Raw genomic sequence first — 25,270 nt, 5'->3', positions numbered from 1 at the left:
ATCTATAACTAGTGTGACAGGAATGGTTCAAACATAGTCAGTAAAAAGAGTCAGTCTTCTTGTACTTAAGTCGGCATTGTGCCTTTTCTATTTAATTCCGATGCAATCTCTGTGTTTCATCGTCAATAAGAAGGTCAGAGGGATACAGTAAATCTGAAGTGAAGCATCGGAATCTATAACTAGTGTCACAGGAATGGTTCAAACCATAGACAGTAGGAAGAGTCAGTCTTCTTGTACTTAAGTCGCCATTGTGCCTTTTCTATTTATCTCCGATGCAATTTCTGTGTTTCATCGTCAATAAGAAGGTCAGAGGGATACAGTAAACCTGAAGTGAAGCAACGGAATCTATAACTAGTGTCACACGAATGGTTCAAAACACAGTCAGTAAGAAGAGTCAGTCTTCTTGTACTTAAGTCGCCATTGTGCCTTTTCTATTTATTTCCGATGCAATTTCTGTGTTTCATCGTCAATAAGAAGGTCAGAGGGATTCAGTAAACCTGAAGTGAAGCAACGGAATCTATAACTAATGTCACTGGAATGGATCAAAACATAGACAGTAGGAAGAGTCAGTCTTCTTGTTCTTATGTCGGCATTGTGACTTTTCTATTTAATTCCGATGCCACTCCTGTGTTTCATCGTCAATAAGAAGGTCAGAGGGATACAGTAAACCTGAAGTGAAGCATCGGAATGTGTAACTAGTGTCACAGGAATCGTTCAAAGCATAGACAGTTGGAAGAGTCAGTCCTCTTCAACTGGATTCGGCATTGTGCCTTTTGTATTTATTTCCGATGCAATTCCTGTGTTTCATCGTCAAAAAGAAGGTCAGAGGGATACAGTAAACCTGAAGTGAAGCATCGGAATGTATAACTAGTGTCACAGAAATGGTTCAAAACATTGCCAGTTGGAAGAATCAGTCTTCATGTACTTAAGTCGGCATTGTGCCTTTTCTATTTAATTCCGATGCAATTTCTGTGTTTCATCGTCAATAAGACGGTGAGAGGGATACAGTAAACCTGATGTGAAGCATCGGAATTCATAACTAGTGTCACAGGATTGGTTCAAAACATAGACAGTAGGAAGAGTCAGTCTTCTTGTTCTTAAGTCGGCATTGTGCCTTTTGTATTTAATTCCGATGCAATTTCTGTAATTCATCGTCAATAAGAAGGTCCAAGGAATACAGTAAAACTGAAGTGAGGCATCGGAATCTACAACTAGTGACACAGGAATGGTTCAAAGCATAGTCTGTAGGAAGAGTCAGTCTTCTTGTACTTAAGTCGGCATTGTGCCTTTTCTATTTAATTCCGATGCAATTTCTGTGTTTTATCGGCAATAAGAAGGTCCAAGGGATGCAGTACACCTGAAGTGAAGCATCGGAATCTATAACTAGTGTCACAGGAAAGGGTCATAACATAGACAGTAAGAAGAGTCAGTCCTCTTGTACTTAAGTCGGCATTGTGCCTTTCCTATTTAATTCCGACGCAATCTCTGTGTTTCATCGTCAATAAGAAGGTCAGAGGGATACAGTAAAAATGAAGTGAAGCATCGTAATCTATAAGTGGTGTCACAGGAATGGTTCAAACATAGTCAGTAAGATGAGTCAGTCTTCTTGTACTTAAGTCGGCATTGTGTCTTTCGTATTTAATTCTGATGAAATTTCGGTTTTTCATCGTCAATAAGAAGGTCCAAGGGATACAATAAACCTGAAGTGAAGCATCGGAATCTATAACTAGTGTCACAGGAATGGTTCAAACATAGACAGTAGGAAGGGTCAGTCTACATGTACTTAAGTCGGCACTGTGCCTTTTGAATTTAATTCCGATGCATTTTTTGTGTTTCATCGTCAATAAGAAGGTCCAAGGGATACAGTAAACCTGAAGTGAAGAATCGGAATCCATAACTAGTGTCACAGTAATGGTTGAAAACATAGTCAGCAAGGAGAGTCAGTCCTTTTGTACATAAGTCGGCATTGTGCCTTTTCAATTTACTTCCGATGCAATTTCAGTGTTTCATCGTCAATAAGAAGATCACAGGGATACAGTAAACCTGAAGTGTAGCATCGGAATCTATAACTAGTGTCATAGGAATGGTTCAAAACATAGACAGTAGAAAGAGTCAGTCTTCTTGTACTTAAGTCGGCATTGTGCCTTTTGTATTAAATTCCGATGCAATTTCTGTCTTTCATCGTCTATAAGAAGGTCAGAGGGATACAGTAAACCTGAAGTGAAGCATCAGGATCTATAACTAGTGTCACAGGAATGGTTCAAAACATAGACAGTAAGAAGAGTCAGTCTACTTGTACTTAAGTCGGCATCGTGCCTTTTGTATTTAATTCCGATGCAATTCTTGTGTTTCATCGTCAATAAGTAGTTCCAAAGGATATAGTACACCTGAAGTGAGGCATCGGAATCTATAACTAGTGTCACAGGAATGGTTCAAATCATAGACAGTAAGAAGAGTCAGTCTTCTTGTACTTAAGTCAGCATTGTGCCTTTTCTATTTAATTCCGATGCAATTTCTGTGTTTCATTGTCAATAAGAAGGACAGAGGGATACACTACACCTGAAGTAAAGCATCGGAATCTATTACTAGTGTCACAGGAATGGTTCAAATCATAGACAGTAGGAAGAGTCAGTCTTCTTGTACTTAAGTCGGCATTGTGCATTTTGTATTTAATTCCGATGCAATTTCTATGTTTCATCGTCAATAAGAAGGTCCAAGGGATACAGTGAACCAGAAGTGAGGCATCGGAATCTATAACTAGTGTCACAGGAATGGTTAAAAACATAGTCGGTAAGAAGAGTCAGTCTTCTTGTACTTAAGTTGGCATTGTGCCTTTTCAATGTAATTCCGAAGCAATTTATGTGTTTCATCGTCAATAAGAAGGTCCTAGCGATGCAGTACACCTGAAGTGAAGCATCGGAATCTATAACTAGTGTCACAGGAATGGTTCAAAACATAGACAGTAAGAAGAGTCAGTCTTCTTGTACATAAGTCGGCTATGTGCCGCTTCTATTTAATTCCGATGCTATTACTGTGTTTCATCGTCAATAAGAAGTTCCAAGGGATACAGTAAACCTGAAGTGAAGCATCGGAATCTATAACTAGTGTCACAGGAATGGTTCAAAACATAGACAGTAAGAAGAGTCAGTCTTCTTGAACTTAAGTCGGCATTGTGCCTTTTCTATTTCATTCCGATGCAATTTCTGTGTTTCATCATCAATAAGAAGGTCAAAGGGATACAGTAAACCTGAAGTGAGACATCGGAGTCTATATCTAGTGTCACAGGAATGGTTCAAATCATAGACAGTAAGAAGAGTCAGTCTTCTTGTACTTAAGTCGGCATTGTGCCTTTTCTATTTAATTCTGATGCAATTTCTGTGTTTCATCGACAATAAGAAGGTCAGAGGAATACAGCAAACCTGAAGTGAAGCATCGGAATGTATAACTAGTGTCACAGGAAAGATTCAAACATAGACTGTTGGAAAAATCAGTCTTCATGTACTTAAGTCGGCATTGGGCCTTTTCCATTTAATTCTGATGCAATTTCTGTGTTTCATCGTCAATAAGAAGGTCAGAGGGATACAGTAAATCTGAAGTGAAGCATCGGAATCTATAACTAGTGTCACAGGAATGGTTCAAAACATAGACAGTACGAAGAGTCAGTCTACTTGTACTTAAGTCGGCATTGTGCCTTTTGTATTTAATTCCGATGCAATTTCTGTATTTCACGTCAATAAGAAGGTCAGAGGGATACAGTAAATCTGATGTGAAGCATCGGAATATATAACTAGTGTCAAAGGAATGGTTCAAAACATAGACAGTAGGAAGAGTCAGTCTCCTTGTACTTGAGTCGGCATTGTGCCTTTTGTATTTATTTCCGATGCAATTTCGGTGTTTCATCATCAATAAGAAGGTCAGAGGGATACAGTAAACCTGAAGTGAAGCATCGGAATCTATAACTAGTGTCACAGGAATGGTTCAAGACATACACAGCAGGAAGAGTCATTCTTCTTGTACTTAAGTCGGCATTGTGCCTTTTCTATTTAATTCCGATGCAATTTCTATGTTTCATCGTCTCTAAGAAAGTCAGAGGGATACTGTAAACCTGAAGTGAATCATTGGAATCTATAACTAGTGTCACAGGAATGGTTCAAACATAGACAGTAGGAAGAGTCAGTCTACATGTACTTAAGTCGGCATTGTGCCTTTTGTATTTAATTCCGATGCAATTTCTGTGTTTCATCGTCAATAAGAAGTTCCAAAGGATATAGTACACCTGAAGTGAAGAATCGGAATCTATAACTAGTGTCACAGGAATGGTTCAAATCATAGACAGTAAGGAGAGTGAGTCTTATTGTACTTAAGTTGGCATTGTGCCTTTTCTATTTAATTCCGAAGCAATTTATGTGTTTCATCGTCAATAAGAAAGTCCTAGGGGTGCAGTACACCTGAAGTGAAGCATCGGATTCTATAACTAGTGTCACAGGAATGGTTCAAAACGTAGACAGTAAGAAGAGTCAGTCTTCTTGTACTTAAGTCGGCTATGTGCCTTTTCTATTTAATTCCGATGCAATTTCTGAGTTTCATCGTCAATAAGAAGGTCAGAGGGATACAGTAAACCTGAAGTGAATCACCGGAATCTATAAGTGGTGTCACAGGAATGGTTCCAAACATAGTCAGTAAGAAGAGTCAGTCTTCTTGTAGTTATGTCGGCATTGTGCCTTTTCTATTTAATTCCGATGCAATTTCTGTGTTTCATCATCAATAAGAAGGTCAAAGGGATACAATAAACCTGAAGTGAGGCATCGGAGTCTATATCTAGTGTCACAGGAATGAATCAAAACATAGTCAGTAAGAAGAGTCAGTCTTATTGTACTTAAGTCGGCATTGTGCCTTTTGTATTTAATTCCGATGCAATGTCTGTGTTTCATCGTCAATAAGAAGGTCCAACTAATACAGTATACCTGAAGTGAAGAATCGGAATCCATAACTAGTGTCACAGGAATGGTTCAAAACATAGTCAGCAAGAAGAGTCAGTCCTTTTGTACTTAAGTCGCCATTGTGCCTTTTCAATTTACTTCCGATGCAATTTCTGTGTTTCATCGTCTATAAGAAGGTCAGAGGGATACAGTAAACCTGAAGTGAAGCATCAGGATCTATAACTAGAGTCACAGGAATGGTTCAAAACATAGACAGTAGGAAGAGTCAGTCTTCTTGTACTTAAGTCGGCATTGTGCATTTTGTTTTTAATTCCGATGCAATTTCTGTGTTTCATCGTCAATAAGAAGGTCCAAGGGATACAGTAAAACTGAAGTGAGGCATCGGAATCTACAACTAGTGACACAGGAATGGTTCAAAGCATAGTCAGTAGGAAGAGTCAGTCTTCTTGTACTTAAGTCGGCATTGTGCCTTTTCTATTTAATTCCGATGCAATTTCTGTGTTTTATCGGCAATAAGAAGGTCCAAGGGATGCAGTACACCTGAAGTGAAGCATCGGAATCTATAACTAGTGTCACAGGAAAGGGTCATAACATAGACAGTAAGAAGAGTCAGTCTTCTTGTACTTAAGTCGGCATTGTGCCTTTCCTATTTAATTCCGACGCAATCTCTGTGTTTCATCGTCAATAAGAAGGTCAGAGGGATACAGTAAAAATGAAGTGAAGCATCGTAATCTATAAGTGGTGTCACAGGAATGGTTCAAACATAGTCAGTAAGATGAGTCAGTCTTCTTGTACTTAAGTCGGCATTGTGTCTTTCGTATTTAATTCTGATGAAATTTCGGTTTTTCATCGTCAATAAGAAGGTCCAAGGGATACAATAAACCTGAAGTGAAGCATCGGAATCTATAACTAGTGTCACAGGAATGGTTCAAACATAGACAGTAGGAAGGGTCAGTCTACATGTACTTAAGTCGGCACTGTGCCTTTTGAATTTGATTCCGATGCATTTTTTGTGTTTCATCGTCAATATGAAGGTCCAAGGGATACAGTAAACCTGAAGTGAAGAATCGGAATCCATAACTAGTGTCACAGTAATGGTTGAAAACATAGTCAGCAAGGAGAGTCAGTCCTTTTGTACATAAGTCGGCATTGTGCCTTTTCAATTTACTTCCGATGTAATTTCAGTGTTTCATCGTCAATAAGAAGATCACAGGGATACAGTAAACCTGAAGTGTAGCATCGGAATCTATAACTAGTGTCATAGGAATGGTTCAAAACATAGACAGTAGAAAGAGTCAGTCTTCTTGTACTTAAGTCGGCATTGTGCCTTTTGTATTAAATTCCGATGCAATTTCTGTGTTTCATCGTCTATAAGAACGTCAGAGGGATACAGTAAACCTGAAGTGAAGCATCAGGATCTATAACTAGTGTCACAGGAATGGTTCAAAACATAGACAGTAAGAAGAGTCAGTCTACTTGTACTTAAGTCGGCATTGTGCCTTTTCTATTTATTTCCGATGCAATTTCTGTGTTTCATCGTCAATAAGAAGGTCAGAGGGATTCAGTAAACCTGAAGTGAAGCAACGGAATCTATAACTAATGTCACTGGAATGGATCAAAACATAGACAGTAGGAAGAGTCAGTCTTCTTGTTCTTATGTCGGCATTGTGACTTTTCTATTTAATTTCGATGCCATTCCTGTGTTTCATCGTCAATAAGAAGGTCAGAGGGATACAGTAAACCTGAAGTGAAGCATCGGAATGTGTAACTAGTGTCACAGAAATCGTTCAAAGCATAGACAGTAGGAAGAGTCAGTCCTCTTCAACTGGATTCGGCATTGTGCCTTTTGTATTTATTTCCGATGCAATTCCTGTGTTTCATCGTCAAAAAGAAGGTCAGAGGGATACAGTAAACCTGAAGTGAAGCATCGGAATGTATAACTAGTGTCACAGAAATGGTTCAAAACATTGCCAGTTGGAAGAATCAGTCTTCATGTACTTAAGTCGGCATTGTGCCTTTTCTATTTAATTCCGATGCAATTTCTGTGTTTCATCGTCAATAAGACGGTGAGAGGGATACAGTAAACCTGATGTGAAGCATCGGAATTCATAACTAGTGTCACAGGATTGGTTCAAAACATAGACAGTAGGAAGAGTCAGTCTTCTTGTTCTTAAGTCGGCATTGTGCCTTTTGTATTTAATTCCGATGCAATTTCTGTAATTCATCGTCAATAAGAAGGTCCAAGGAATACAGTAAAACTGAAGTGAGGCATCGGAATCTACAACTAGTGACACAGGAATGGTTCAAAGCATAGTCAGTAGGAAGAGTCAGTCTTCTTGTACTTAAGTCGGCATTGTGCCTTTCAATTTACTTCCGATGCAATTTCAGTGTTTCATCGTCAATAAGAAGATCACAGGGATACAGTAAACCTGAAGTGTAGCATCCGAATCTATAACTAGTGTCATAGGAATGGTTCAAAACATAGACAGTAGAAAGAGTCAGTCTTCTTGTACTTAGATCGGCATTGTGCCTTTTCTATTTAATTCCGATTCAATTTCTGTGTTTCGTCGTCAATAAGAAGGTCCAAGGGATTCAGTAAACCTGAAGTGAAGCATCGGAATCTATAACTAGTGTCACAGGAATGGTTCAAAACATAGACAGTAAGAAGAGTCAGTCTTCTTGTACTTAGATCGGCATTGTGCCTTTTCTATTTAATTCCGATTCAATTTCTGTGTTTCGTCGTCAATAAGAAGGTCCAAGGGATTCAGTAAACCTGAAGTGAAGCATCGGAATCTATAACTAGTGTCACAGGATCGGTTCAAAACATAGACAGTAAGAAGAGTCAGTCTTCTTGTACTTAAGTTGGCATTGTGCCTTTCCTATTTAATTCCGATGCAATTTCTGTGTTTCATCGTCAATAAGAAGGTCAGGGGGGTACAGTAAATCTGAAGTGAAGCATCGGAATGTGTAACAAGTGTCAAAGGAATGGTTCAAAACATAGACAGTAGGAAGAGTCAGTCTACATGTACTTAAGTCTGCATTGTGCCTTTTGTATTTAATTCCGATGCATTTTTTGTGTTTCATCGTCAATAAGAAGGTCCAAGGTATACAGTAAACCTGAAGTGAAGAATCGGAATCTATAACTAGTGTCACAGGAATGGTTCACAACATAGTCAGTAAGAAGAGCCAGTCTTCTCGTACTTAAGTCGGCATTGTGCCTTTTCTATTTACTTCCGATGCAATTTCTGTGTTTCATCGTCAATAAGAAAGTCAGAGGGATACAGTAAACCTGAAGTGAAGCACCGGAATCTATAACTAGTGTCACAGGAATGGTTCAAACCATAGACAGTAGGAAGAGTCAGTCTTCTTGTACTTAAGTCGCCATTGTGCCTTTTCTATTTATCTCCGATTCAATTTCTGTGTTTCATCGTCAATAAGAAGGTCAGAGGGATACAGTAAACCTGAAGTGAAGCAACGGAATCTATAACTAGTGTCACTGGAATAGTTCATATCATAGACAGTAGGAAGAGTCAGTCTTCTTGTTCTTAAGTCGGCTTTGTGACTTTTCTATTTAATTCCGATGCAATTTCTGTGTTTCATCGTCAATACGATGGCCAGAGGGATACAGTAAACCTGAAGTGAAGCATCGGAATGTATAACTAGTGTCACAGGAATCGTTCAAAGCATAGACGGTAGGAAGAGTCAGTCTTCTTGTACTTAAGTCGCCATTGTGCCTTTTCTATTTATCTCCGATGCAATTTCTGTGTTTCATCGTCAATAAGAAGGTCAGAGGGATACAGTAAACCTGAAGTGAAGCATCGGAATTCATAACTAGTGTCACAGGATTGGTTCAAAGCATAGACATTAGGAAGAGTCAGTCTTCTTGTACTTACGTCGGCATTCTGCCTTTTGTATTTAATTTCGATGCAATTTCTGTGTTTTATCGGCAATATGAAGGTCCAAGGGATGCAGTACACCTGAAGTGAAGCATCGGAATCTATAACTAGTGTCACAGGAATGGTTCATAACATAGACAGTAAGAAGAGTCAGTCTTCTTGTACTTAAGTCGGCATTGTGTCTTTCGTATTTAATTCCGATGAAATTTCGGTGTTTCATCGTCAATAAGAAGGTCCAAGGGATACAATAAATCTGAAGTGAAGCATCGGAATCTATAACTAGTGTGACAGGAATGGTTCAAACATAGTCAGTAAAAAGAGTCAGTCTTCTTGTACTTAAGTCGGCATTGTGCCTTTTCTATTTAATTCCGATGCAATCTCTGTGTTTCATCGTCAATAAGAAGGTCAGAGGGATACAGTAAATCTGAAGTGAAGCATCGGAATCTATAACTAGTGTCACAGGAATGGTTCAAACCATAGACAGTAGGAAGAGTCAGTCTTCTTGTACTTAAGTCGCCATTGTGCCTTTTCTATTTATCTCCGATGCAATTTCTGTGTTTCATCGTCAATAAGAAGGTCAGAGGGATACAGTAAACCTGAAGTGAAGCAACGGAATCTATAACTAGTGTCACACGAATGGTTCAAAACACAGTCAGTAAGAAGAGTCAGTCTTCTTGTACTTAAGTCGCCATTGTGCCTTTTCTATTTATTTCCGATGCAATTTCTGTGTTTCATCGTCAATAAGAAGGTCAGAGGGATTCAGTAAACCTGAAGTGAAGCAACGGAATCTATAACTAATGTCACTGGAATGGATCAAAACATAGACAGTAGGAAGAGTCAGTCTTCTTGTTCTTATGTCGGCATTGTGACTTTTCTATTTAATTCCGATGCCATTCCTGTGTTTCATCGTCAATAAGAAGGTCAGAGGGATACAGTAAACCTGAAGTGAAGCATCGGAATGTGTAACTAGTGTCACAGGAATCGTTCAAAGCATAGACAGTAGGAAGAGTCAGTCCTCTTCAACTGGATTCGGCATTGTGCCTTTTGTATTTATTTCCGATGCAATTCCTGTGTTTCATCGTCAAAAAGAAGGTCAGAGGGATACAGTAAACCTGAAGTGAAGCATCGGAATGTATAACTAGTGTCACAGAAATGGTTCAAAACATTGCCAGTTGGAAGAATCAGTCTTCATGTACTTAAGTCGGCATTGTGCCTTTTCTATTTAATTCCGATGCAATTTCTGTGTTTCATCGTCAATAAGACGGTGAGAGGGATACAGTAAACCTGATGTGAAGCATCGGAATTCATAACTAGTGTCACAGGATTGTTTCAAAACATAGACAGTAGGAAGAGTCAGTCTTCTTGTTCTTAAGTCGGCATTGTGCCTTTTGTATTTAATTCCGATGCAATTTCTGTAATTCATCGTCAATAAGAAGGTCCAAGGAATACAGTAAAACTGAAGTGAGGCATCGGAATCTACAACTAGTGACACAGGAATGGTTCAAAGCATAGTCAGTAGGAAGAGTCAGTCTTCTTGTACTTAAGTCGGCATTGTGCCTTTTCTATTTAATTCCGATGCAATTTCTGTGTTTTATCGGCAATAAGAAGGTCCAAGGGATGCAGTACACCTGAAGTGAAGCATCGGAATCTATAACTAGTGTCACAGGAAAGGGTCATAACATAGACAGTAAGAAGAGTCAGTCCTCTTGTACTTAAGTCGGCATTGTGCCTTTCCTATTTAATTCCGACGCAATCTCTGTGTTTCATCGTCAATAAGAAGGTCAGAGGGATACAGTAAAAATGAAGTGAAGCATCGTAATCTATAAGTGGTGTCACAGGAATGGTTCAAACATAGTCAGTAAGATGAGTCAGTCTTCTTGTACTTAAGTCGGCATTGTGTCTTTCGTATTTAATTCTGATGAAATTTCGGTTTTTCATCGTCAATAAGAAGGTCCAAGGGATACAATAAACCTGAAGTGAAGCATCGGAATCTATAACTAGTGTCACAGGAATGGTTCATACATAGACAGTAGGAAGGGTCAGTCTACATGTACTTAAGTCGGCACTGTGCCTTTTGAATTTAATTCCGATGCATTTTTTGTGTTTCATCGTCAATAAGAAGGTCCAAGGGATACAGTAAACCTGAAGTGAAGAATCGGAATCCATAACTAGTGTCACAGTAATGGTTGAAAACATAGTCAGCAAGGAGAGTCAGTCCTTTTGTACATAAGTCGGCATTGTGCCTTTTCAATTTACTTCCGATGCAATTTCAGTGTTTCATCGTCAATAAGAAGATCACAGGGATACAGTAAACCTGAAGTGTAGCATCGGAATCTATAACTAGTGTCATAGGAATGGTTCAAAACATAGACAGTAGAAAGAGTCAGTCTTCTTGTACTTAAGTCGGCATTGTGCCTTTTGTATTAAATTCCGATGCAATTTCTGTCTTTCATCGTCTATAAGAAGGTCAGAGGGATACAGTAAACCTGAAGTGAAGCATCAGGATCTATAACTAGTGTCACAGGAATGGTTCAAAACATAGACAGTAAGAAGAGTCAGTCTACTTGTACTTAAGTCGGCATTGTGCCTTTTGTATTTAATTCCGATGCAATTTTTGTGTTTCATCGTCAGTAAGTAGTTCCAAAGGATATAGTACACCTGAAGTGAGGCATCGGAATCTATAACTAGTGTCACAGGAATGGTTCAAATCATAGACAGTAGGAAGAGTCAGTCTTCTTGTACTTAAGTCGGCATTGTGCATTTTGTATTTAATTCCGATGCAATTTCTATGTTTCATCGTCAATAAGAAGGTCCAAGGGATACAGTGAACCAGAAGTGAGGCATCGGAATCTATAACTAGTGTCACAGGAATGGTTAAAAACATAGTCGGTAAGAAGAGTCAGTCTTCTTGTACTTAAGTTGGCATTGTGCCTTTTCAATGTAATTCCGAAGCAATTTATGTGTTTCATCGTCAATAAGAAGGTCCTAGCGATGCAGTACACCTGAAGTGAAGCATCGGAATCTATAACTAGTGTCACAGGAATGGTTCAAAACATAGACAGTAAGAAGAGTCAGTCTTCTTGTACATAAGTCGGCTATGTGCCGCTTCTATTTAATTCCGATGCTATTACTGTGTTTCATCGTCAATAAGAAGTTCCAAGGGATACAGTAAACCTGAAGTGAAGCATCGGAATCTATAACTAGTGTCACAGGAATGGTTCAAAACATAGACAGTAAGAAGGGTCAGTCTTCTTGAACTTAAGTCGGCATTGTGCCTTTTCTATTTCATTCCGATGCAATTTCTGTGTTTCATCATCAATAAGAAGGTCAAAGGGATACAGTAAACCTGAAGTGAGACATCGGAGTCTATATCTAGTGTCACAGGAATGGTTCAAATCATAGACAGTAAGAAGAGTCAGTCTTCTTGTACTTAAGTCGGCATTGTGCCTTTTCTATTTAATTCTGATGCAATTTCTGTGTTTCATCGACAATAAGAAGGTCAGAGGAATACAGCAAACCTGAAGTGAAGCATCGGAATGTATAACTAGTGTCACAGGAAAGATTCAAACATAGACTGTTGGAAAAATCAGTCTTCATGTACTTAAGTCGGCATTGGGCCTTTTCCATTTAATTCTGATGCAATTTCTGTGTTTCATCGTCAATAAGAAGGTCAGAGGGATACAGTAAATCTGAAGTGAAGCATCGGAATCTATAACTAGTGTCACAGGAATGGTTCAAAACACAGACAGTACGAAGAGTCAGTCTACTTGTACTTAAGTCGGCATTGTGCCTTTTGTATTTAATTCCGATGCAATTTCTGTATTTCACGTCAATAAGAAGGTCAGAGGGATACAGTAAATCTGATGTGAAGCATCGGAATATATAACTAGTGTCAAAGGAATGGTTCAAAACATAGACAGTAGGAAGAGTCAGTCTCCTTGTACTTGAGTCGGCATTGTGCCTTTTGTATTTATTTCCGATGCAATTTCGGTGTTTCATCATCAATAAGAAGGTCAGAGGGATACAGTAAACCTGAAGTGAAGCATCGGAATCTATAACTAGTGTCACAGGAATGGTTCAAGACATACACAGCAGGAAGAGTCATTCTTCTTGTACTTAAGTCGGCATTGTGCCTTTTCTATTTAATTCCGATGCAATTTCTATGTTTCATCGTCTCTAAGAAAGTCAGAGGGATACTGTAAACCTGAAGTGAATCATTGGAATCTATAACTAGTGTCACAGGAATGGTTCAAACATAGACAGTAGGAAGAGTCAGTCTACATGTACTTAAGTCGGCATTGTGCCTTTTGTATTTAATTCCGATGCAATTTCTGTGTTTCATCGTCAATAAGAAGTTCCAAAGGATATAGTACACCTGAAGTGAAGAATCGGAATCTATAACTAGTGTCACAGGAATGGTTCAAATCATAGACAGTAAGGAGAGTGAGTCTTATTGTACTTAAGTTGGCATTGTGCCTTTTCTATTTAATTCCGAAGCAATTTATGTGTTTCATCGTCAATAAGAAAGTCCTAGGGGTGCAGTACACCTGAAGTGAAGCATCGGATTCTATAACTAGTGTCACAGGAATGGTTCAAAACGTAGACAGTAAGAAGAGTCAGTCTTCTTGTACTTAAGTCGGCTATGTGCCTTTTCTATTTAATTCCGATGCAATTTCTGAGTTTCATCGTCAATAAGAAGGTCAGAGGGATACAGTAAACCTGAAGTGAATCACCGGAATCTATAAGTGGTGTCACAGGAATGGTTCCAAACATAGTCAGTAAGAAGAGTCAGTCTTCTTGTAGTTATGTCGGCATTGTGCCTTTTCTATTTAATTCCGATGCAATTTCTGTGTTTCATCATCAATAAGAAGGTCAAAGGGATACAATAAACCTGAAGTGAGGCACCGGAGTCTATATCTAGTGTCACAGGAATGAATCAAAACATAGTCAGTAAGAAGAGTCAGTCTTATTGTACTTAAGTCGGCATTGTGCCTTTTGTATTTAATTCCGATGCAATGTCTGTGTTTCATCGTCAATAAGAAGGTCCAACTAATACAGTATACCTGAAGTGAAGAATCGGAATCCATAACTAGTGTCACAGGAATGGTTCAAAACATAGTCAGCAAGAAGAGTCAGTCCTTTTGTACTTAAGTCGCCATTGTGCCTTTTCAATTTACTTCCGATGCAATTTCTGTGTTTCATCGTCTATAAGAAGGTCAGAGGGATACAGTAAACCTGAAGTGAAGCATCAGGATCTATAACTAGAGTCACAGGAATGGTTCAAAACATAGACAGTAGGAAGAGTCAGTCTTCTTGTACTTAAGTCGGCATTGTGCATTTTGTTTTTAATTCCGATGCAATTTCTGTGTTTCATCGTCAATAAGAAGGTCCAAGCGATACAGTAAAACTGAAGTGAGGCATCGGAATCTACAACTAGTGACACAGGAATGGTTCAAAGCATAGTCAGTAGGAAGAGTCAGTCTTCTTGTACTTAAGTCGGCATTGTGCCTTTTCTATTTGATTCCGATGCAATTTCTGTGTTTTATCGGCAATAAGAAGGTCCAAGGGATGCAGTACACCTGAAGTGAAGCATCGGAATCTATAACTAGTGTCACAGGAAAGGGTCATAACATAGACAGTAAGAAGAGTCAGTCTTCTTGTACTTAAGTCGGCATTGTGCCTTTCCTATTTAATTCCGACGCAATCTCTGTGTTTCATCGTCAATAAGAAGGTCAGAGGGATACAGTAAAAATGAAGTGAAGCATCGTAATCTATAAGTGGTGTCACAGGAATGGTTCAAACATAGTCAGTAAGATGAGTCAGTCTTCTTGAACTTAAGTCGGCATTGTGTCTTTCGTATTTAATTCTGATGAAATTTCGGTTTTTCATCGTCAATAAGGAGGTCCAAGGGATACAATAAACCTGAAGTGAAGCATCGGAATCTATAACTAGTGTCACAGGAATGGTTCAAACATAGACAGTAGGAAGGGTCAGTCTACATGTACTTAAGTCGGCACTGTGCCTTTTGAATTTGATTCCGATGCATTTTTTGTGTTTCATCGTCAATAAGAAGGTCCAAGGGATACAGTAAACCTGAAGTGAAGAATCGGAATCCATAACTAGTGTCACAGTAATGGTTGAAAACATAGTCAGCAAGGAGAGTCAGTCCTTTTGTACATAAGTCGGCATTGTGCCTTTTCAATTTACTTCCGATGCAATTTCAGTGTTTCATCGTCAATAAGAAGATCACAGGGATACAGTAAACCTGAAGTGTAGCATCGGAGTCTATAACTAGTGTCATAGGAATGGTTCAAAACATAGACAGTAGAAAGAGTCAGTCTTCTTGTACTTAAGTCGGCATTGTGCCTTTTGTATTAAATTCCGATGCAATTTCTGTGTTTCATCGTCTATAAGAACGTCAGAGGGATACAGTAAACCTGAAGTGAAGCATCAGGATCTATAACTAGTGTCACAGGAATGGTTCAAAACATAGACAGTAAGAAGAGTCAGTCTACTTGTACTTAAGTCGGCATTGTGCCTTTTCTATTTATCTCCGATGCAATTTCTGTGTTTCATCGTCAATAAGAAGGTCAGAGGGATACAGTAAACCTGAAGTGAAGCAACGGAATCTATAACTAGTGTCACACGAATGGTTCAAAACACAGTCAGTAAGAAGAGTCAGTCTTCTTGTACTTAAGTCGCCATTGTGCCTTTTCTATTTATTTCCGATGCAATTTCTGTGTTTCATCGTCAATAAGAAGGTCAGAGGGATTCAGTAAACCTGAAGTGAAGCAACGGAATCTATAACTAATGTCACTGGAATGGATCAAAACATAGACAGTAGGAAGAGTCAGTCTTCTTGTTCTTATGTCGGCATTGTGACTTTTCTATTTAATTCCGATGCCATTCCTGTGTTTCATCGTCAATAAGAAGGTCAGAGGGATACAGTAAACCTGAAGTGAAGCATCGGAATGTGTAACTAGTGTCACAGGAATCGTTCAAAGCATAGACAGTAGGAAGAGTCAGTCCTCTTCAACTGGATTCGGCATTGTGCCTTTTGTATTTATTTCCGATGCAATTCCTGTGTTTCATCGTCAAAAAGAAGGTCAGAGGGATACAGTAAACCTGAAGTGAAGCATCGGAATGTATAACTAGTGTCACAGAAATGGTTCAAAACATTGCCAGTTGGAAGAATCAGTCTTCATGTACTTAAGTCGGCATTGTGCCTTTTCTATTTAATTCCGATGCAATTTCTGTGTTTCATCGTCAATAAGACGGTGAGAGGGATACAGTAAACCTGATGTGAAGCATCGGAATTCATAACTAGTGTCACAGGATTGGTTCAAAACATAGACAGTAGGAAGAGTCAGTCTTCTTGTTCTTAAGTCGGCATTGTGCCTTTTGTATTTAATTCCGATGCAATTTCTGTAATTCATCGTCAATAAGAAGGTCCAAGGAATACAGTAAAACTGAAGTGAGGCATCGGAATCTACAACTAGTGACACAGGAATGGTTCAAAGCATAGTCAGTAGGAAGAGTCAGTCTTCTTGTACTTAAGTCGGCATTGTGCCTTTTCTATTTAATTCCGATGCAATTTCTGTGTTTTATCGGCAATAAGAAGGTCCAAGGGATGCAGTACACCTGAAGTGAAGCATCGGAATCTATAACTAGTGTCACAGGAAAGGGTCATAACATAGACAGTAAGAAGAGTCAGTCCTCTTGTACTTAAGTCGGCATTGTGCCTTTCCTATTTAATTCCGACGCAATCTCTGTGTTTCATCGTCAATAAGAAGGTCAGAGGGATACAGTAAAAATGATGTTAAGCATCGTAATCTATAAGTGGTGTCACAGGAATGGTTCAAACATAGTCAGTAAGATGAGTCAGTCTTCTTGTACTTAAGTCGGCATTGTGTCTTTCGTATTTAATTCTGATGAAATTTCGGTTTTTCATCGTCAATAAGAAGGTCCAAGGGATACAATAAACCTGAAGTGAAGCATCGGAATCTATAACTAGTGTCACAGGAATGGTTCAAACATAGACAGTAGGAAGGGTCAGTCTACATGTACTTAAGTCGGCACTGTGCCTTTTGAATTTAATTCCGATGCATTTTTTGTGTTTCATCGTCAATAAGAAGGTCCAAGGGATACAGTAAACCTGAAGTGAAGAATCGGAATCCATAACTAGTGTCACAGTAATGGTTGAAAACATAGTCAGCAAGGAGAGTCAGTCCTTTTGTACATAAGTCGGCATTGTGCCTTTTCAATTTACTTCCGATGCAATTTCAGTGTTTCATCGTCAATATGAAGATCACAGGGATACAGTAAACCTGAAGTGTAGCATCGGAATCTATAACTAGTGTCATAGGAATGGTTCAAAACATAGACAGTAGAAAGAGTCAGTCTTCTTGTACTTAAGTCGGCATTGTGCCTTTTGTATTAAATTCCGATGCAATTTCTGTCTTTCATCGTCTATAAGAAGGTCAGAGGGATACAGTAAACCTGAAGTGAAGCATCAGGATCTATAACTAGTGTCACAGGAATGGTTCAAAACATAGACAGTAAGAAGAGTCAGTCTACTTGTACTTAAGTCGGCATTGTGCCTTTTGTATTTAATTCCGATGCAATTTTTGTGTTTCATCGTCAATAAGTAGTTCCAAAGGATATAGTACACCTGAAGTGAGGCATCAGAATCTATAACTAGTGTCACAGGAATGGTTCAAATCATAGACAGTAAGAAGAGTCAGTCTTCTTGTACTTAAGTCAGCATTGTGCCTTTTCTATTTAATTCCGATGCAATTTCTGTGTTTCATTGTCAATAAGAAGGACAGAGGGATACACTACACCTGAAGTAAAGCATCGGAATCTATTACTAGTGTCACAGGAATGGTTCAAATCATAGACAGTAGGAAGAGTCAGTCTTCTTGTACTTAAGTCGGCATTGTGCATTTTGTATTTAATTCCGATGCAATTTCTATGTTTCATCGTCAATAAGAAGGTCCAAGGGATACAGTGAACCAGAAGTGAGGCATCGGAATCTATAACTAGTGTCACAGGAATGGTTAAAAACATAGTCGGTAAGAAGAGTCAGTCTTCTTGTACTTAAGTTGGCATTGTGCCTTTTCAATGTAATTCCGAAGCAATTTATGTGTTTCATCGTCAATAAGAAGGTCCTAGCGATGCAGTACACCTGAAGTGAAGCATCGGAATCTATAACTAGTGTCACAGGAATGGTTCAAAACATAGACAGTAAGAAGAGTCAGTCTTCTTGTACATAAGTCGGCTATGTGCCGCTTCTATTTAATTCCGATGCTATTACTGTGTTTCATCGTCAATAAGAAGTTCCAAGGGATACAGTAAACCTGAAGTGAAGCATCGGAATCTATAACTAGTGTCACAGGAATGGTTCAAAACATAGACAGTAAGAAGAGTCAGTCTTCTTGTACTTAGATCGGCATTGTGCCTTTTCTATTTAATTCCGATTCAATTTCTGTGTTTCGTCGTCAATAAGAAGGTCCAAGGGATTCAGTAAACCTGAAGTGAAGCATCGGAATCTATAACTAGTGTCACAGGATCGGTTCAAAACATAGACAGTAAGAAGAGTCAGTCTTCTTGAACTTAAGTCGGCATTGTGCCTTTTCTATTTCATTCCGATGCAATTTCTGTGTTTCATCATCAATAAGAAGGTCAAAGGGATACAGTAAACCTGAAGTGAGACATCGGAGTCTATATCTAGTGTCACAGGAATGGTTCAAATCATAGACAGTAAGAAGAGTCAGTCTTCTTGTACTTAAGTCGGCATTGTGCCTTTTCTATTTAATTCTGATGCAATTTCTGTGTTTCATCGACAATAAGAAGGTCAGAGGAATACAGCAAACCTGAAGTGAAGCATCGGAATGTATAACTAGTGTCACAGGAAAGATTCAAACATAGACTGTTGGAAAAATCAGTCTTCATGTACTTAAGTCGGCATTGGGCCTTTTCCATTTAATTCTGATGCAATTTCTGTGTTTCATCGTCAATAAGAAGGTCAGAGGGATACAGTAAATCTGAAGTGAAGCATCGGAATCTATAACTAGTGTCACAGGAATGGTTCAAAACATAGACAGTAAGAAGAGTCAGTCTACTTGTACTTAAGTCGGCATTGTGCCTTTTGTATTTAATTCCGATGCAATTTCTGTATTTCACGTCAATAAGAAGGTCAGAGTGATACAGTAAATCTGATGTGAAGCATCGGAATATATAACTAGTGTCAAAGGAATGGTTCAAAACATAGACAGTAGGAAGAGTCAGTCTCCTTGTACTTGAGTCGGCATTGTGCCTTTTGTATTTATTTCCGATGCAATTTCGGTGTTTCATCATCAATAAGAAGGTCAGAGGGATACAGTAAACCTGAAGTGAAGCATCGGAATCTATAACTAGTGTCACAGGAATGGTTCAAGACATACACAGCAGGAAGAGTCATTCTTCTTGTACTTAAGTCGGCATTGTGCCTTTTCTATTTAATTCCGATGCAATTTCTATGTTTCATCGTCTCTAAGAAAGTCAGAGGGATACTGTAAACCTGAAGTGAATCATTGGAATCTATAACTAGTGTCACAGGAATGGTTCAAACATAGACAGTAGGAAGAGTCAGTCTACATGTACTTAAGTAGGCATTGTGAATTTTGTATTTAATTCCGATGCAATTTCTGTGTTTCATCGTCAATAAGAAGTTCCAAAGGATATAGTACACCTGAAGTGAAGAATCGGAATCTATAACTAGTGTCACAGGAATGGTTCAAATCATAGACAGTAAGGAGAGTGAGTCTTATTGTACTTAAGTTGGCATTGTGCCTTTTCTATTTAATTCCGAAGCAATTTATGTGTTTCATCGTCAATAAGAAAGTCCTAGGGGTGCAGTACACCTGAAGTGAAGCATCGGATTCTATAACTAGTGTCACAGGAATGGTTCAAAACGTAGACAGTAAGAAAAGTCAGTCTTCTTGTACTTAAGTCGGCTATGTGCCTTTTCTATTTAATTCCGATGCAATTTCTGAGTTTCATCGTCAATAAGAAGGTCAGAGGGATACAGTAAACCTGAAGTGAATCACCGGAATCTATAAGTGGTGTCACAGGAATGGTTCCAAACATAGTCAGTAAGAAGAGTCAGTCTTCTTGTAGTTATGTCGGCATTGTGCCTTTTCTATTTAATTCCGATGCAATTTCTGTGTTTCATCATCAATAAGAAGGTCAAAGGGATACAATAAACCTGAAGTGAGGCATCGGAGTCTATATCTAGTGTCACAGGAATGAATCAAAACATAGTCAGTAAGAAGAGTCAGTCTTATTGTACTTAAGTCGGCATTGTGCCTTTTGTATTTAATTCCGATGCAATGTCTGTGTTTCATCGTCAATAAGAAGGTCCAACTAATACAGTATACCTGAAGTGAAGAATCGGAATCCATAACTAGTGTCACAGGAATGGTTCAAAACATAGTCAGCAAGAAGAGTCAGTCCTTTTGTACTTAAGTCGCCATTGTGCCTTTTCAATTTACTTCCGATGCAATTTCTGTGTTTCATCGTCTATAAGAAGGTCAGAGGGATACAGTAAACCTGAAGTGAAGCATCAGGATCTATAACTAGAGTCACAGGAATGGTTCAAAACATAGACAGTAGGAAGAGTCAGTCTTCTTGTACTTAAGTCGGCATTGTGCATTTTGTTTTTAATTCCGATGCAATTTCTGTGTTTCATCGTCAATAAGAAGGTCCAAGGGATACAGTAAAACTGAAGTGAGGCATCGGAATCTACAACTAGTGACACAGGAATGGTTCAAAGCATAGTCAGTAGGAAGAGTCAGTCTTCTTGTACTTAAGTCGGCATTGTGCCTTTTCTATTTAATTCCGATGCAATTTCTGTGTTTTATCGGCAATAAGAAGGTCCAAGGGATGCAGTACACCTGAAGTGAAGCATCGGAATCTATAACTAGTGTCACAGGAAAGGGTCATAACATAGACAGTAAGAAGGGTCAGTCTTCTTGTACTTAAGTCGGCATTGTGCCTTTCCTATTTAATTCCGACGCAATCTCTGTGTTTCATCGTCAATAAGAAGGTCAGAGGGATACAGTAAAAATGAAGTGAAGCATCGTAATCTATAAGTGGTGTCACAGGAATGGTTCAAACATAGTCAGTAAGATGAGTCAGTCTTCTTGTACTTAAGTCGGCATTGTGTCTTTCGTATTTAATTCTGATGAAATTTCGGTTTTTCATCGTCAATAAGAAGGTCCAAGGGATACAATAAACCTGAAGTGAAGCATCGGAATCTATAACTAGTGTCACAGGAATGGTTCAAACATAGACAGTAGGAAGGGTCAGTCTACATGTACTTAAGTCGGCACTGTGCCTTTTGAATTTAATTCCGATGCATTTTTTGTGTTTCATCGTCAATAAGAAGGTCCAAGGGATACAGTGAACCTGAAGTGAAGAATCGGAATCCATAACTAGTGTCACAGTAATGGTTGAAAACATAGTCAGCAAGGAGAGTCAGTCCTTTTGTACATAAGTCGGCATTGTGCCTTTTCAATTTACTTCCGATGCAATTTCGGTGTTTCATCGTCAATAAGAAGATCACAGGGATACAGTAAACCTGAAGTGTAGCATCGGAATCTATAACTAGTGTCATAGGAATGGTTCAAAACATAGACAGTAGAAAGAGTCAGTCTTCTTGTACTTAAGTCGGCATTGTGCCTTTTGTATTAAATTCCGATGCAATTTCTGTGTTTCATCGTCTATAAGAACGTCAGAGGGATACAGTAAACCTGAAGTGAAGCATCAGGATCTATAACTAGTGTCACAGGAATGGTTCAAAACATAGACAGTAAGAAGAGTCAGTCTACTTGTACTTAAGTCGGCATTGTGCCTTTTCTATTTATCTCCGATGCAATTTCTGTGTTTCATCGTCAATAAGAAGGTCAGAGGGATACAGTAAACCTGAAGTGAAGCAACGGAATCTATAACTAGTGTCACACGAATGGTTCAAAACACAGTCAGTAAGACGAGTCAGTCTTCTTGTACTTAAGTCGCCATTGTGCCTTTTCTATTTATTTCCGATGCAATTTCTGTGTTTCATCGTCAATAAGAAGGTCAGAGGGATTCAGTAAACCTGAAGTGAAGCAACGGAATCTATAACTAATGTCACTGGAATGGATCAAAACATAGACAGTAGGAAGAGTCAGTCTTCTTGTTCTTATGTCGGCATTGTGACTTTTCTATTTAATTCCGATGCCATTCCTGTGTTTCATCGTCAATAAGAAGGTCAGAGGGATACAGTAAACCTGAAGTGAAGCATCGGAATGTGTAACTAGTGTCACAGGAATCGTTCAAAGCATAGACAGTAGGAAGAGTCAGTCCTCTTCAACTGGATTCGGCATTGTGCCTTTTGTATTTATTTCCGATGCAATTCCTGTGTTTCATCGTCAAAAAGAAGGTCAGAGGGATACAGTAAACCTGAAGTGAAGCATCGGAATGTATAACTAGTGTCACAGAAATGGTTCAAAACATTGCCAGTTGGAAGAATCAGTCTTCATGTACTTAAGTCGGCATTGTGCCTTTTCTATTTAATTCCGATGCAATTTCTGTGTTTCATCGTCAATAAGACGGTGAGAGGGATACAGTAAACCTGATGTGAAGCATCGGAATTCATAACTAGTGTCACAGGATTGGTTCAAAACATAGACAGTAGGAAGAGTCAGTCTTCTTGTTCTTAAGTCGGCATTGTGCCTTTTGTATTTAATTCCGATGCAATTTCTGTAATTCATCGTCAATAAGAAGGTCCAAGGAATACAGTAAAACTGAAGTGAGGCATCGGAATCTACAACTAGTGACACAGGAATGGTTCAAAGCATAGTCAGTAGGAAGAGTCAGTCTTCTTGTACTTAAGTCGGCATTGTGCCTTTTCTATTTAATTCCGATGCAATTTCTGTGTCTTATCGGCAATAAGAAGGTCCAAGGGATGCAGTACACCTGAAGTGAAGCATCGGAATCTATAACTAGTGTCACAGGAAAGGGTCATAACATAGACAGTAAGAAGAGTCAGTCCTCTTGTACTTAAGTCGGCATTGTGCCTTTCCTATTTAATTCCGACGCAATCTCTGTGTTTCATCGTCAATAAGAAGGTCAGAGGGATACAGTAAAAATGATGTGAAGCATCGTAATCTATAAGTGGTGTCACAGGAATGGTTCAAACATAGTCAGTAAGATGAGTCAGTCTTCTTGTACTTAAGTCGGCATTGTGTCTTTCGTATTTAATTCTGATGAAATTTCGGTTTTTCATCGTCAATAAGAAGGTCCAAGGGATACAATAAACCTGAAGTGAAGCATCGGAATCTATAACTAGTGTCACAGGAATGGTTCAAACATAGACAGTAGGAAGGGTCAGTCTACATGTACTTAAGTCGGCACTGTGCCTTTTGAATTTAATTCCGATGCATTTTTTGTGTTTCATCGTCAATAAGAAGGTCCAAGGGATACAGTAAACCTGAAGTGAAGAATCGGAATCCATAACTAGTGTCACAGTAATGGTTGAAAACATAGTCAGCAAGGAGAGTCAGTCCTTTTGTACATAAGTCGGCATTGTGCCTTTTCAATTTACTTCCGATGCAATTTCAGTGTTTCATCGTCAATAAGAAGATCACAGGGATACAGTAAATCTGAAGTGTAGCATCGGAATCTATAACTAGTGTCATAGGAATGGTTCAAAACATAGACAGTAGAAAGAGTCAGTCTTCTTGTACTTAAGTCGGCATTGTGCCTTTTGTATTAAATTCCGATGCAATTTCTGTCTTTCATCGTCTATAAGAAGGTCGGAGGGATACAGTAAACCTGAAGTGAAGCATCAGGATCTATAACTAGTGTCACAGGAATGGTTCAAAACATAGACAGTAAGAAGAGTCAGTCTACTTGTACTTAAGTCGGCATTGTGCCTTTTGTATTTAATTCCGATGCAATTTTTGTGTTTCATCGTCAATAAGTAGTTCCAAAGGATATAGTACACCTGAAGTGAGGCATCAGAATCTATAACTAGTGTCACAGGAATGGTTCAAATCATAGACAGTAAGAAGAGTCAGTCTTCTTGTACTTAAGTCAGCATTGTGCCTTTTCTATTTAATTCCGATGCAATTTCTGTGTTTCATTGTCAATAAGAAGGACAGAGGGATACACTACACCTGAAGTAAAGCATCGGAATCTATTACTAGTGTCACAGGAATGGTTCAAATCATAGACAGTAGGAAGAGTCAGTCTTCTTGTACTTAAGTCGGCATTGTGCATTTTGTATTTAATTCCGATGCAATTTCTATGTTTCATCGTCAATAAGAAGGTCCAAGGGATACAGTGAACCAGAAGTGAGGCATCGGAATCTATAACTAGTGTCACAGGAATGGTTAAAAACATAGTCGGTAAGAAGAGTCAGTCTTCTTGTACTTAAGTTGGCATTGTGCCTTTTCAATGTAATTCCGAAGCAATTTATGTGTTTCATCGTCAATAAGAAGGTCCTAGCGATGCAGTACACCTGAAGTGAAACATCGGAATCTATAACTAGTGTCACAGGAATGGTTCAAAACATAGACAGTAAGAAGAGTCAGTCTTCTTGTACATAAGTCGGCTATGTGCCGCTTCTATTTAATTCCGATGCTATTACTGTGTTTCATCGTCAATAAGAAGTTCCAAGGGATACAGTAAACCTGAAGTGAAGCATCGGAATCTATAACTAGTGTCACAGGAATGGTTCAAAACATAGACAGTAAGAAGAGTCAGTCTTCTTGTACTTAGATCGGCATTGTGCCTTTTCTATTTAATTCCGATTCAATTTCTGTGTTTCGTCGTCAATAAGAAGGTCCAAGGGATTCAGTAAACCTGAAGTGAAGCATCGGAATCTATAACTAGTGTCACAGGATCGGTTCAAAACATAGACAGTAAGAAGAGTCAGTCTTCTTGAACTTAAGTCGGCACTGTGCCTTTTCTATTTCATTCCGATGCAATTTCTGTGTTTCATCATCAATAAGAAGGTCAAAGGGATACAGTAAACCTGAAGTGAGACATCGGAGTCTATATCTAGTGTCACAGGAATGGTTCAAATCATAGACAGTAAGAAGAGTCAGTCTTCTTGTACTTAAGTCGGCATTGTGCCTTTTCTATTTAATTCTGATGCAATTTCTGTGTTTCATCGACAATAAGAAGGTCAGAGGAATACAGCAAACCTGAAGTGAAGCATCGGAATGTATAACTAGTGTCACAGGAAAGATTCAAACATAGACTGTTGGAAAAATCAGTCTTCATGTACTTAAGTCGGCATTGGGCCTTTTCCATTTAATTCTGATGCAATTTCTGTGTTTCATCGTCAATAAGAAGGTCAGAGGGATACAGTAAATCTGAAGTGAAGCATCGGAATCTATAACTAGT

The sequence above is a fragment of the Schistocerca americana genome, chromosome X (assembly GCF_021461395.2).
Source record: "Schistocerca americana isolate TAMUIC-IGC-003095 chromosome X, iqSchAmer2.1, whole genome shotgun sequence".
NCBI lineage: Eukaryota > Metazoa > Arthropoda > Insecta > Orthoptera > Acrididae > Schistocerca > Schistocerca americana.
This window is presented reverse-complemented; position numbering follows the sequence as displayed.